This window comes from Mastomys coucha, unplaced genomic scaffold (assembly GCF_008632895.1).
Source record: "Mastomys coucha isolate ucsf_1 unplaced genomic scaffold, UCSF_Mcou_1 pScaffold16, whole genome shotgun sequence".
Lineage (NCBI taxonomy): Eukaryota > Metazoa > Chordata > Mammalia > Rodentia > Muridae > Mastomys > Mastomys coucha.
This window is the reverse complement of record NW_022196898.1, coordinates 4,582,820-4,596,305: the sequence shown is the minus strand read 5'-3', so window position 1 is coordinate 4,596,305 and position 13,486 is coordinate 4,582,820. Positions and strand designations below refer to the sequence as shown.

Sequence of the window (13,486 nt, the reverse complement as noted above, 5' to 3'; positions counted from 1 at the left end):
GATCACATAGGAGACCACTCACACTTTGCTGTGGGTGTTGCCAGAGGAGGGAATTGAGTTAGATTTATTCAAGCTATTCTCAGTTTCAACTCACGTATAGTTGGTCTTTGGGATCACATGTTGTCGTAAGTCAAACCGTCAAACCCTGTCTACTGAATTCATATGATTTTGCAATAACTTGCTCATGTATACAAATTCTTTAACTGGATTTTATTTTTATTCCTCAGGTGAATGCTACTTGCCAAATTGTCCTTAGCTGTGATTAGAACACAATAAATTTCCACGCTGTCAAACAATAACGCAGCCCCAGGAATTTGCCATGGTCTCCTTAACTAATAACTCTTGAGAAGTATGAACCTGGGCAGAGGAGGACGGGTTCAAGATTATAAATGTCCTTGGGAATTTTAGACTTCACCAGGATAAAAATGACTTGGCAATCCAATCTTTAGAAGTAAGTTAGTCACTTGAAGGAAAAATATTATATAATCTAGCAATGAAAGAAATAATTTTGTCATGCTCTGTGTATCAGGGCAGTGCTTTATTTAAAAGACTCTGGCGATGGGGACAAAAATTATGTCTGAAAATAAAATCTATAGTGCTGTTCATAAGCCATTATAAAACTGAACATTTTGAATCTGCTTTCTGTCTAAACAAAATTCACACACATACTCTACATAATCAATTAGACAACTCTGTGGTGTGCTCAGCTCTGCATGGAGGAAGCTATGATAATGGTCTACACTCAGGCCTGGTTTTTGAGTAAAGAACACCACATATTAAGATGAATCTAATTAAGAGTAGTGTCTAAAATTAGATTCTATCTGAATATTTTGACCCATTAACAAACACCAAGTATCTTTTCTTTGAATGCACATAACCTATAGATTTAGAAGGATGAATATTCAGCAGAAGCACAGCCTGCACAACACTAGCGCCAGAATGAAAATCAGGAGTGGAAATGAAAACCAGACCACAGATCAGCACAGCCCAGTGCACGCTGGCTGGTTTTGTTTTATCTCCACAGACAATTATACCAGTTTCATCTGGTGGATGCTGCACAAGCCTCATACCTAATTTTCAACATCTGGCTTGAGACTTAGTGCATACAACCATCTTTCAGCATCTCTTAGCTTCTCCTACATGGTCTGCTATTTTACCAGTATAAAAATGTGCAATAACAACTGTAACGATAGAATCCTATACCATGCAGACAGACCTTGAATCCAGCTACTGCTCTCCACTCCTCTTGCATCCCTCTGAAGTCTTCATTTACTGGTCCTGTTAAACAGCAACCCTTGCAGCAAATTATTGTCTGGAATGTTGGCTATGAGGCACTCTTGTCTAGAGAGTTTTTAGACTTACTAAAAAAACATTGTTTTTTTTTTTTAAAAAAAAAATAACAAATTTCAGTGTTTTACATCATTATGTTTATTGCTTCTTTTAGCTTTCTGTATTTATTTGATTATTTATTTATTTTACTAGGTGAGAGCAGGAGGGCATGGGGCAAGGTTTTTCGGTGTAGCCTGAGCTGTCCTGGATCTCCAGTTATAGACCAGGCTGGCCTAGAACTCAAAGGTTTGCCTGGCCTCTGCATTTCAAGTCCTAGGGTTAAAGGCATGTGCCTCCACACCTGATTTGTGACTCCACACCTGATCTGTGCCTCTTGTTAAAAAGAAAAAAACCCACTTTAAATAGAAGGTCAAGCACATGATAGCAGATATTCCAAGTAGGAGCAAGGGTTTTGATTTTTTGAACACCTAGCAAAAACTGCAGGATTCCTGAACTATGTAGAAGCAAAGTAGGCAGCCTTGAATAGAAATGAGGAGAATATTGTGTTCTCTGGAACTACATAGTTTGATCTTACATTTCAACTCTGTCATTCTCTTGTCATAATTACACTTGTGTCCCATTTGTTGATCTCTTCATCTGTAATATGGAATCATTATGATCCTGGGATGAGCTAGCATCCGTAAAACAATTCAAGTAATAGCCACATTCTTGTGTCCAGTAAAGCAGACAGTTTCAGGGGTCTGGAGAGATGTTCAATGTTAAGTGTGCTTGTTGCTCTTGCAGGAAACCCAAGTTCAGTTTCCAGTGCCCACAGTGGATAGATCAAAACCCTCTGTAAATCTAATTCTAAGGGATCTGATTCTGTCTTCTGTCTTTCATAGACCCCTGTACACTTGTGATATATATTCACAGACATACAAACAAGACAAAACGAAACATCTCTCTTAATCCATTTACCTTGCTGCCCTTTGAAGCAAGCAGTATGAATAACAGATTGGCTTTGTTTCAATAACTAATCTTGTTATTTTTATCTATATGGATGTTTGCCTCCATGTATATATGTGCACATTGTGCATGCAGTGCCTGTGGAGGCCAGAAGAGGATGATGGATTCCCTGGAATCCATACAGATACTTCCACATAGGCACTGGGAATTGAACCCTGCTCCTCTGCAAGAGAAGCAAGAAATCACTGAGACACCTCTCTAATCTTAACTGGTTTTATTGCTTAGATTGTTGCTAGAGTATTGTTTCTAGGTCTGCTATACTTTGCTTATTGTCACAGATAGATTACTCTCATTGCAGGAATTCCAGTCTTGTACTTTTGTGTATAATGGAGATGAATGTATGTTATTTTTTCTAAGGGTGGACTTTTCAATTATCTAAATAATTATTTCTAATATATAACAGTTTCCTAATTTACTCTTTTGATTTTCTCTGCATGTTTACTCAACTCCCAGGCTAACAATAATATGATTTCCACACTTTACTTATTTTTATTATTTCTTTCTCTGTTTCTGAGTTTGTGTGTGAAGTGTCTAAGGAGACCAGAAGAGGGCACTGGATCCCCTGGAGCTGGATTTAGAAGTAGTTGTGAGCCACCACGTGGGTATTAGGAACTGAACTTGGGTCCTCTGGCATCTCTCCAGCTTGTTCACACAGTTTCAAATAGTCCTTGTGATGTTAATATGCTTGACGGTTGATGAGGAAACAATGACTTGTCTGTGAGATCTTCTTGACAGGGTTAATTGAGGTGAACTGTCCTAAAAGTAAGCATCAGCCTTGAGGGAAGGAGAGACGTGGGGAGAGAGAGAGAGGGAGGGGGAGGGAGAGAGAAGCGGGAGGGAGAGGGGGAGGGGAAGGAGAAGAGACTGGAGCCTTCACTTCTCCCTGCTTCCTGCCTGTGGGCACCATGTGAACAGATACTTCTACTCCTGTTGCCTTCTCCCTCCGTGATGGACGACAGCCTCACACCATGAGCCAATAGCAGCCCTTTCTTCCTTAAATTGCTTTGTGAAGTATTTGCCACAACATCAAGGAAAGCGGTTAAGATGGCACTTTATCAAGAAAGCTGAATTTTCTACATCCTTATGGGAAATCTAAGTAAGCCTTTAATCACAAATAAGTCAGGTCAAAATTTAGGAAGCGGTCGGGATATAGTTTTCATTAAGGTTGTTTGTTAGAACTTGTAACATTTTTATAGATGTAAAATTGAAGCAGCCAGGTATTGCCGTGGAGCTGAAAGACAATGATTCCCTGTCTTGTAGAGACACAGGCTCATCATTTCTAATTGATGTGCTGAAAGTGGCAAATCCTTTTCCTAGCAGTCAACTTTGGCTGTTTGGAGGTCAGTTGCCACCTTAGATTGTAGATTTTTTAAAAAAACTATTTCAATAAAAATTTAACATATGGTGCAGTGTAATATTTCTGACACATGGGGAAGAAACGGAACGTTTAATAGCAGTCATTTCTAAAGAAAATTACAAGAATTTGCCATGAATTGAGTGCAAACAGGAAAGCGCACGTTGAGCCGGAAAAGCACGCCCTGTCCTCCGGTACTCATTATCCACTGCGCTCAAACGGAACACAGGCTTCATCCAGGTACCTCCATCCTCCATGACCCAGGCTTTAAAACACCAGTGGGCGTGGAATACAAAGCTGATTGGGAAAACCACTGGTTGGTGGAGCACAGACTTTAAGATGTGCGACGAGACTGAGTCTGCAGCTTACATAAGGCTGCCATTACCTGTGGCCATTACAGAAGGTCGTCTGATTTCCAAGACCTTTCCAGAAAAAAAAGAAAGCAAAAGAAAAAAGAGATACAGTTAAATTGCTGAACTCGTGCCAGTTGCAAAATGCAGGTTTTTGTTTATCACATTATAAGGGGACATTTCACATTTTATTCCACTTAAAATATTTCATGTCAGGAGGTGAAAAACACAATGCTTTAGAATGATACTAGGTTTTAGTTCTTATTTCACAAAATAAAGCCTCTGTAAGTAATGAACATCCTTAATCTATAGCTAATTTATAAAAAGAACTTTTCTTTTTGCATTTGTGTGTCTAAACAGGCATGGCAAAGGCCACATGAGAAATGGTATTTCCGTGTATTTTATGATATGTCAATCCATAATTTATTCAATGTTATTCGGTTCTATTTTATTTATGAATGTATTTTTAATTCTTTTCCCAATTACTTCGATTTGCCTTAAACATCTACACACTATTATGACAAATATTGATTTGTAACTATCTAGCACATAATCCATTTCTCCAACATAAATTCATAGGTCTGACAGTGGATACTCAAAGTTAATGAGCATTTCCACACCTCTCAGTAACTTTACAGTGCTTTCCAGATACAAGATCAGTTGCCATTCACACCAACGACCTATGTGACAAGTTTCACCACAGCAGCCAAGTATCACTAAATATGTATATAATACATTCGAGAAATATATACTCATCAGTGCGAATGGCTCAGGCAAGTGCGATCTTGTTCTAAGTGCACGTGATTTGTTCCTGTGACTGTCTCTCAGCTATGATGGCATACAGATTAGAAGAGTCACAACCTTGCTTAGGAAGCCTCTGTTGTCACGTTAGGAACCATTAATGACATTAATGAAAAGCTGCTGGCCCAGGGGCTTATACATTAAAAAGCATCTATATATCTATGCATGAACTTACATATTAGCTCAGAGGATACATACAAATTTAACGTGCTGGTGACATTGCGTGGGGTCCTTGGGGAAGAGAGAGGCCAAGTGAGCATGCTTTGCCTCACAGGTGAATTGCATCCTGGGTACTTGCAGAGAACCTGTATCTGGACATACTTCACACTTTGGCTATCTTCGCATAGAGTCCGAAGGAGATGAACTTGGAAATAAATCATTGCAGAGAATCTAGGAATTAACTCTTATGACACACATGAACCATCTAAAGTGAGCCTTACTCATACATTAAAACTGACCTTTGAGAATGACATTTTATTAAATCCTGCATATGATGGAGAAACTGAGTCATAGTGCAGACTCATAAGATAACAAGGAAACTGTCTTAGTCAGAGCAAGCTGCTATGAAAAAAGGACAAATAGAGACTTCGTAATGGCAGGAATGGTTTGCAGCTCATTAGGATGGAAGTCCACAATGAAGGGAGCATGGATTATTTGACAGGGCTACTCTCTGCTTCATGGGTGAGGCCTTCTCTTCCTGAGTGAAAGGGGAGAACCCCTCTCCTGCCTCTTCTATGGAGATGCTAATTTCATTCTCTGAGCTCAGAGCTGCTGACCTAAAGACCACCAGAAGGTCCCAATTTCAATTCTATTGTATTGTGGATCATTAAACAAAGGAATTTCAGAGGGACCAAAACTTACAGACCATACCCAAAACTTCTTATGTATGGGTAGTTTGTCCCAGGTCACAGTTACTGTGTTAAGATTGTGTTACTGGTTAAGACTGTCTCCCTAACTCTTGCTCTCTCACTATTTCTCTATTTCTGTTCCTCAATGCTCACACAGACACAGACATATACATTAAAAAGCATCTATATATCTATGCATGAACTTACATATTAGCTCAGAGGATACATACAAATATACATATTTATTGGAAGTCAGCATTTAATGAGTCCAAATGTGTGTCTATTCATAGTTTATATTTACATACCATTTCTTGATAAATGATATTTCAGAGATATGGGAATATCTCTGTCATTTACTAAAAACTAAATATGATACAGAAAATTCATTGGATTTTCATCTCTGTCCAATGTTCTATCTGTGACTCACTGTGAAGGTGAACTCTCTCTTGCCCTTCATTAACTGTAGGATGAAGTTGCTCAAATCAGGCAGAGCCTGACTCGAGTCTTCTCATGTGTGGGAGGGAATGCTAGGCAGATGTTTATCTCAGGGCTCTGTCAGCCCCTCAATAGATTCAGCTAATTCAGTCTGAATAATTAACTGTCTCAACAGCCTTTAGAGCATCTGCTGGAAAAGATCAGAGAGTGAGTGACCATCCAAGGCTTATTTCTATATGCCCCATCACTTGCCCTTGTGGCTTCTGTCCTCTCTGAGTTCAATTATTGACCCAGAGTCTGATGGCCCAAATGAGATCAAAAAGTGCTATGTGAACTAGAGTCTCAGGTCAGGCTATGTGGGTAAAAATGGGTCTTCTATTGACTATGAGTTAAAGAGGTGAAGGTTTGAATCAAAATGTAGAATAGATATTTACTGAGTGCCCAGTTTCAGAAAAATGTGTAACAGATAGGCTTTAGAAAGAAGGAAGTGTCAGAGGCTGATGCTATGACCCTTCCCACTGTTTTCAGAACTGCACTTGCCTTGAAAACTCACTAGCTCCTCTTACTCCAGAGCTGTTTCCCCAACTCCACCCGCCCTTTGGTTTATTGCCATGGCTAGTGAACATGCTCACTCTGCACAAATCACCGCACAAGTAGAAAGAATGTTTCCCTGTCTTGAGATTGTGAGAGCTCACATTATATTATAATCCTTTGTTCCATTGGTTATCTTCTACATGACCTCACACCCATTGAGAAAAAAACCTATTTTCTATAAATGATGACAGACATCTGCTACTCTCTCTTTAGAAACCCAGTTAGCAAATGAAAATATTTGTTATCTAGTATATTGACATTTTATTAATAGTGCTTCATACAGGCTGTTTTATAATTATTTTTCCTGGGGAGTCAATAGTTTTACAGCTATGTTTTTATCAACTTTGGATATTTTTTCTATAATCAATATCCCATAATTCCCTTCTTCATTGAACCTAGATTAGTATATCTCTATTTAATTGAGCCTCTGATTTTTATTTCTCATTTTGTTTTTATGTCTATTTTGAAGCAGACTGCACTGTGAGGAAATTCGAATCATTTCTTTCTTTTTCTCTGTTGATATTAAATAGTGGAGACTGTACTGGCTGGCTTTTTGTGTCAACTTGACACAAGCTGGAGTTATCACAGAGAAAGGAGCCTCCCTTGAGGAAATGTCTCCATGCCCAACTTGCTTCTTGGTCACGATGTTTTGTGCAGGAATACAAATCCTAAGACAGAGACTAAGTTCAGTTCCACAAACATACAACACTGCCCCTCCCTTGAGATCAGGTGATCTTATATAAGACCTTTATGCTGTCTGAGAATAGGATATAAGTCTTAGGCAAAAGCTCCTTTCTTCCTAAGATCCTCTCTTTTGGCTCCAGGGCCACATGTCTTAGTTTACTTGGTCATGCTCTTTCATGGTCATGCCTCTCTCTTGCTCTCTCTCTCTCTTGCTCTCTCTCTCTCTTGCTCTCTCTCTCTTGTTCTCTCTCTCTCTCTCTCTCTCTTTCATCTTTGGTAACTCTGGATTTGATATTTGATGCTTTCTTTCTTTTGTCCTCCTTTCCCTGGCTTCTGCCAAGAAGATGAAAGTAGCCCCAGCACTAAGGCAGAGAGCAGCTGTGTGGTCCTCACCCCGAACCTCCATGCTGCCTCAGGGGAGAGAGGGGACACTCCTGTGACAACAACCCCTGCTCTGGTTTGTTGCCTTTCCCACCACATTAGACTATTATCCAAAGCTCACAGGCGTGAGGTGTCATAGCATGCTTGATGGTTTGGGAAACAGTTTGAAGGTTGCAACAAAGGACTTGTCACCTCCGAATGTAAGGCGAAGCTGTCAAGTGTGGCTGTCACCTCTATGCGGTTCTTCCTGTCATTTCCACATCACCTCCACATTCACTGTGGCTTTGATTCTCCCCCACAGCCACCCATACCTCAGATCACACTGGCCTTCCATCTCTCTGAAATTCTTCATGGCGTTGGCTCGTTTATGGCCTCTGTTCTCGTTCACATAGAAGAAGGAAAGCACCTGGGCTTGTACTTCCTGGTTGACATTCTGCTACTTATCTGGGAAACATGGAGAATGAACACTGGCAAGGTTTTTGTAGTAGTAAAAGGAAAGTCATGTTAAATTTAACTACTGAATTACTGAATGTATAGATCACATAAGACCCTATCTATATAAGCCTATGTCACTATTCCCTGCTAGCTTACCTAAGCCCTGACTTACCACTTCTCATCCTATGACCCTATTTGCACATGTAATATTCTTTCTTTAACTTCCCATGCACTCTCATGTCTGCTCTCAGTCTTTCATGCACCACACAGGCATTCCATTAGGGTTTTATTAGATGTGTTTGGTTTTGCCATATGCAATATGAGCCAATGTTCTAGCAAGGTTATGAACAAAGTACAGTGGAAAGGATTTATCTCCTAAATGCCATTGCTCTTGTATAAAAAGGTCATACTAATGAGGATTTTAGTAGCCTTTTATTATCTAAATGTTCCCATATGCCTTACAATGTCAGTTCCTAGGCTTATATTTTAGAAAATAATATTTTGTGATTATTTACAGGAAAAACACACACCAGGCAATGGGACCAAGAGAAACAATTTCTGAATAGTTGATTCTTGAATGTGAACAATTTGCTTCACTACACAGGATAATTCAATTAAGTTCTTTAGTCCTCCATTTTCTAGCTTGTTAAATAAGGATGTTTGTCGTCACTGACACCCTTTCTTCCTTAACAATTCATATCCAGCCACAAATGTAACATCTTCCTTCCCAAATGCCCAGGGGAAAATGTTTAATATCCATTCCAAACAGATGGATATGGGATTTGGGCTTCTAGGGTCATAGCAACTTTGGAGCACATTAGACTTGATTTGTTGAACTCCATCGTCAGAAATCATCACAAGACTCAGCAAAATGTCTGATATCTTCTATGTTGAGATCTGGGCACAGGAGGAAACAGCAAGAGCATGAGGGAACAGCTAGGCTCTGAAGTACATTCCTCTTCATGGACCCTGTTACCTATTCTGGAAAGGCACTGGCCAGAGACAGGACCATTGGCTAGAACTGGACTGCACAGGATCTGTCCCAGGTTTAAGGTGAGATCTTTCAGTTGTAGAGTCACCTGGGTCTAACCTTGTTGTTGTTATTGCTGCTGTTGTTGTTGTTGTTCCAACCTTTTTTTTTTTCTTTTCATTGCTTTTCCCCTTGTAGCTTGCTATTGTTTTGTATATTTCACTCATTGATTCTATGTTCCATAGCAACTTAAATTTCCTTACAAATGTTTGAAATGAGCACAGCATGACCAGATAGATCTCTCTTGCAGTAATATTTCTGTTATTCTCAATGCAAGCCTGGCCTTTCTCTTACAAATGGACAATTAAGCATTTAGAAAAACAATTGAATCTGATCCCCATCTTTGCTGCCCTGATGCCAGAAGTTCCTAGGCCTGAGGAGAACTGAGATGCAGGCCAGACACGCAGGCGCATTAACTCTATTTTCCCTCTCCAGTCTATCATACACTAGTGAACAAGCAGTGTATTACTAAGGTGGGAAAAATAAAGTTAGAAGAGACTTTCTAATATTTACACATAGAGAGAAAGGATTTATTTTTGCTATACATTGTTATAAAATATGCTCATTAAAATGGACTTGAATCATCAGGGGTTCTGATTCAGTGATGGTAATAGATGCTGTGAGGTAAATTTTTTTAAAGATTCTGGTGGTCACAGTGGTTAATCTTGTAGCTAAAAATTCTCAGCAGTCCTTAGAACAGTGGTTCTCAACATTCCTAATGCTGCAACTCTTTAGTACAGTTCCTCAGGTTGTGGTGAACTCCATAAAATTATTTTGTTGTTAATTTGTAACTGTAATTTTGTTGTTGTTATGAATTATAATGTGAATATCTGTTTTCTGACAGTCTAAGGTGACCCCCATGAAAAGATCATTTGATGGGGTCGACCTTATTTCAGAGTTTGTCCCCAAAAGAACATGGCTGATCTGGTTGGTTTCATGTCCTTCAAGGGACAGATGTATTTTAACTGTAACTGTGTATGAAATAGAGATGAAACAGAGGTGGTACACAAATCCTCAGGGAGGGACTGGGGAAAGAGTGGGATTGACTGAAAACGGGGACCTAAGAAAAAAGATGCAGGGCCAGAGAGGCAACATAAAGTGCAGGCCAGGAGGCTCTTGGATAAGGGCAGACCATGCAGTCCAGCTGACCTATGGCTTACTTCTCTGGCCTCTCAGCTTATCCATTTAAAGGGCCAGGGCAAGTGTTTACAGTAATGCTGCTAGGTGCCTGTGTGGGATGCCTGGACAGTAGGCAGGACTGTGCTCCTCAGTAGAAATGCAGCTGGAGTCTGAGTGACAGAAAGATCTGACCAGGACCATGGTTCTATGAAGCATAATGTAAATCCCCCCAAAGAACAAAGTGGTTGTAAAGATGAAACACAATATACACGGTGGAGTGGTATCTATAAAATCAAAACACAGAAGTAGCTGAAGCAGACAATTTAAAAAAACAAAAACAAAAAAACAAAACAAAGGAATGTTACGGATCAACCCTAGGCCGGTTGTTTGATTGAAGAATAAGTGAAGCTAGACAAACATTCATTCTTATCCATGGTGAATTTCTCATCTTTACACTTTAAATAACGTGAAGGATAATGGGCTCATGTTTGTAGCTAACGTCTAACAAGAAATTGGAAGTGGCGTCACAAACCGGGGATGCTAGAGCTGGGGAGGCTGAGAGGTACCAGACTGGCAAGGTCAAGGCTAATTTATGCATCGTGCATCCATTGTTCTATTGATTGACTATCGGATTGCATCGCCCAGATAATACAGCATCTCCCAGAATATGACAGTGAGTGACATCTCTGTAAGCTCTGGTGCTCCTGGATACACACCTTTAACTCTGAGGACAGAGATGACGTTTAAAATTAAGTTGCAGTCACACACATTTAATAGCATGAATGAATAAGTTTCAGGTTGGGTAGACAAGTGGAGTAAGTAGAATGAATAGATTAGAATCTGAATAGGACAACAAAGAAGGAAGTTTTGGCTCAACAGGGAAGAAGATGGACATGAGCGGAGTGGAAGAAGAAAAATAACCAAGCAAACAAAGCATCGCAAGCTACTTCTGTGCAAGGAGATTTTAAGAACAAGGTGACTGCTGTTGGGTCTGATTGACTGTTGATGGATTGTGGTGTGGTGTATCCAGAGGCTATTGAATGCAACTTACAATGCTTAATAAAAATCTTTATTCTTTTAGTATAAAGAAAAAAAAAAAGAACAAGGTGACTAAATTCGCAAATACTCTGCCCAGCACAGAGGCTCAGGTGAGCCCCGTAGATTCACAGAGACTAAGGGCAAGAATAAGAATCAAGACCGAAGAGAGACTTGGACATGCGCAATGAAGGACACAGGATGTCCTCTGTCCTTCACTCTAACAAAACAGTGTTAATGAAAACAGGGTTAGTAATTTGAGCTGGTGAGGGGCCTTCACAGATGTTAAGTTTTCATTTGACTTTAATTTTAAAATAAGAGAATTAAGACCGTAGGGAAATTGAAAGAAGTGGAGAATTAACCGGGCTGAGCACGGTAAACCCGGAAGCAAGAGGTCTAAAGAAGAGGAGAAGTAAATAGGAATTATGCGTGAGGGGAGATTAGATTCACTCTGGAAAAGACTGCAAGGTGAGAGGGGGAGGAAAAGTAGGCAAAAAAGCTTCACTTTGCCAGAAAAAAAAAAAAAAAACCATGGGGACATTGCATCCAACCAGAAATATCAGAACCAGTGTCGCTAGAGAAATATGAAGGTGAATTTCCCATCTGCTTTGCAGATGGGACAGCCAGCCTCTCAGAGATGAACAGCATCAATAGTGCAGGTTCTCATGACATTTAAAAAATCTTTTCAGACACCCAGGGCACCCTGTTTGAGCTTTTGATTACCTTCATGTTTTAATATTATAATTACCGTGTGTCACTGCTCTATTTAAAATGTTAATTATTGAAGCTCAGAGGAAACTGATTCCTATGCATCCGTTAATTTCATACAATATAATTTTAGAACTTGAACTATTTTTATATTATCTTGTTAGTCATGGAAACACAGCTGAGAGTCTATGGACTTGTAGTTTTCATTTTCAATGGGCCTTTAAAGATAATCTTCACTTTAAAAGCAGCCTTGTCACTGAATATGCATTTATCTGAAATAAATCAAATTGCCTCTGGTGGAGTGAGACGATTCAGACAGTTTGCATAAGCATGTTTTAGCAACTAAAGTGTATCCTGCAAAGCAAAGGCTTTTATCAAATTCTTTCATTAAGGTCATTCTCCACCAACACCACCATAAGATTAGAACATTTTAAGTCATGGAGATTCTATTGATTTCTCTTGATCTGCTTCAATGCCATCCCACAGTCCTGCCCAGCCATCCTGGGTAAATTCGCCTCACTGCAAAGGGAATATCCTGGCCAACTATGGCTTAGCCTGATTCACCAAACATCCCCACAGCCCAGGCGAGGCTCTGTCAGGAAATCAGACAGCTGTTCTAAGAAAACATAGCACGACCTTGATGTCCTGTCTTGGTAGATTTTTGGTAGAATTTAATATTTTAAAAGTGTTTTATATGATCATTTGGAAAAGGAAAGCATTCAGTGAGAAATGCTATCTATTTTCTGTTCGTTTGTGTGTGTGATGTATATGCATGTGGGTGTATTGGGGGGTGGGTGGCATATACATGCCTGTGTTCATATGTGCCAAGGCCAGAGGAGGAGTCAGGTGTTCTACTCAGTCATTCTTTGCCTTATTCCCTAGAGCCAGTGTCTCTTACTAGACCTAAAGCTGGGCTGTCAGTTAGTAAGCCCTGGCTATCCTCCTGTTTCCACTGACACCCCACAACCCCTCCAACCATGCTGTAGTTGTAGGTATCCCAGGCCCTTTTGTGGCTATTTTTTTTTTTCATGGATGCTGGGATATAGCCTCCTTTGCTTACATGCTTATGCACCTGGCCCTCTTTCTAACCCCTACTTCATTTTATTGAGACACGACTTTGAACATATCCCAGGCTTGTCTTTCTTTACAACTTTTAAAAAATGAATTTTTCTTGAAATGTGTGCTTGGAGGGGAGGGGTGGTTATCACGGCATGGGTGTGGCAATCACAGACTATTCTGAACAACTTAGGCAATTGCAACAGAGTGGAGATCAGAACTTTACTTATATGGTGTTCAAGCCTTTGTTCCCATGAGAAGATAGAAAGCAGAGATGTGAGCCATGGATCTTGGGCAAGGTCTAAACAAGACCTTAGACCTTAGACTCTCCCTCTCCCTCTCCCTCTCCCTCTCCCTCTCC

General features: G+C 40.0%; 1 long non-coding RNA gene across 5 annotated transcripts in view; it reads left to right on the top strand.

The window, feature by feature from the left end:
• The first annotated feature begins 3,095 nt into the window (after positions 1 to 3,095).
• LOC116094017 overlaps positions 3,096 to 13,486 on the top strand; it is a 12,589-nt gene continuing 2,198 nt past the window's right edge. The window contains exons 1-3 of one of the 5 annotated variants that reach the window (XR_004119929.1): positions 3,096 to 3,391; positions 9,073 to 9,230; positions 11,206 to 11,301. This is a non-coding gene — a long non-coding RNA (uncharacterized LOC116094017). Of the gene's footprint in view, positions 3,392 to 9,025; positions 9,231 to 11,205; positions 11,302 to 13,486 lie in introns of all 5 variants that reach the window. The other 4 variants (XR_004119932.1, XR_004119928.1, XR_004119931.1 and 1 more) reach the window with 4 other exon arrangements.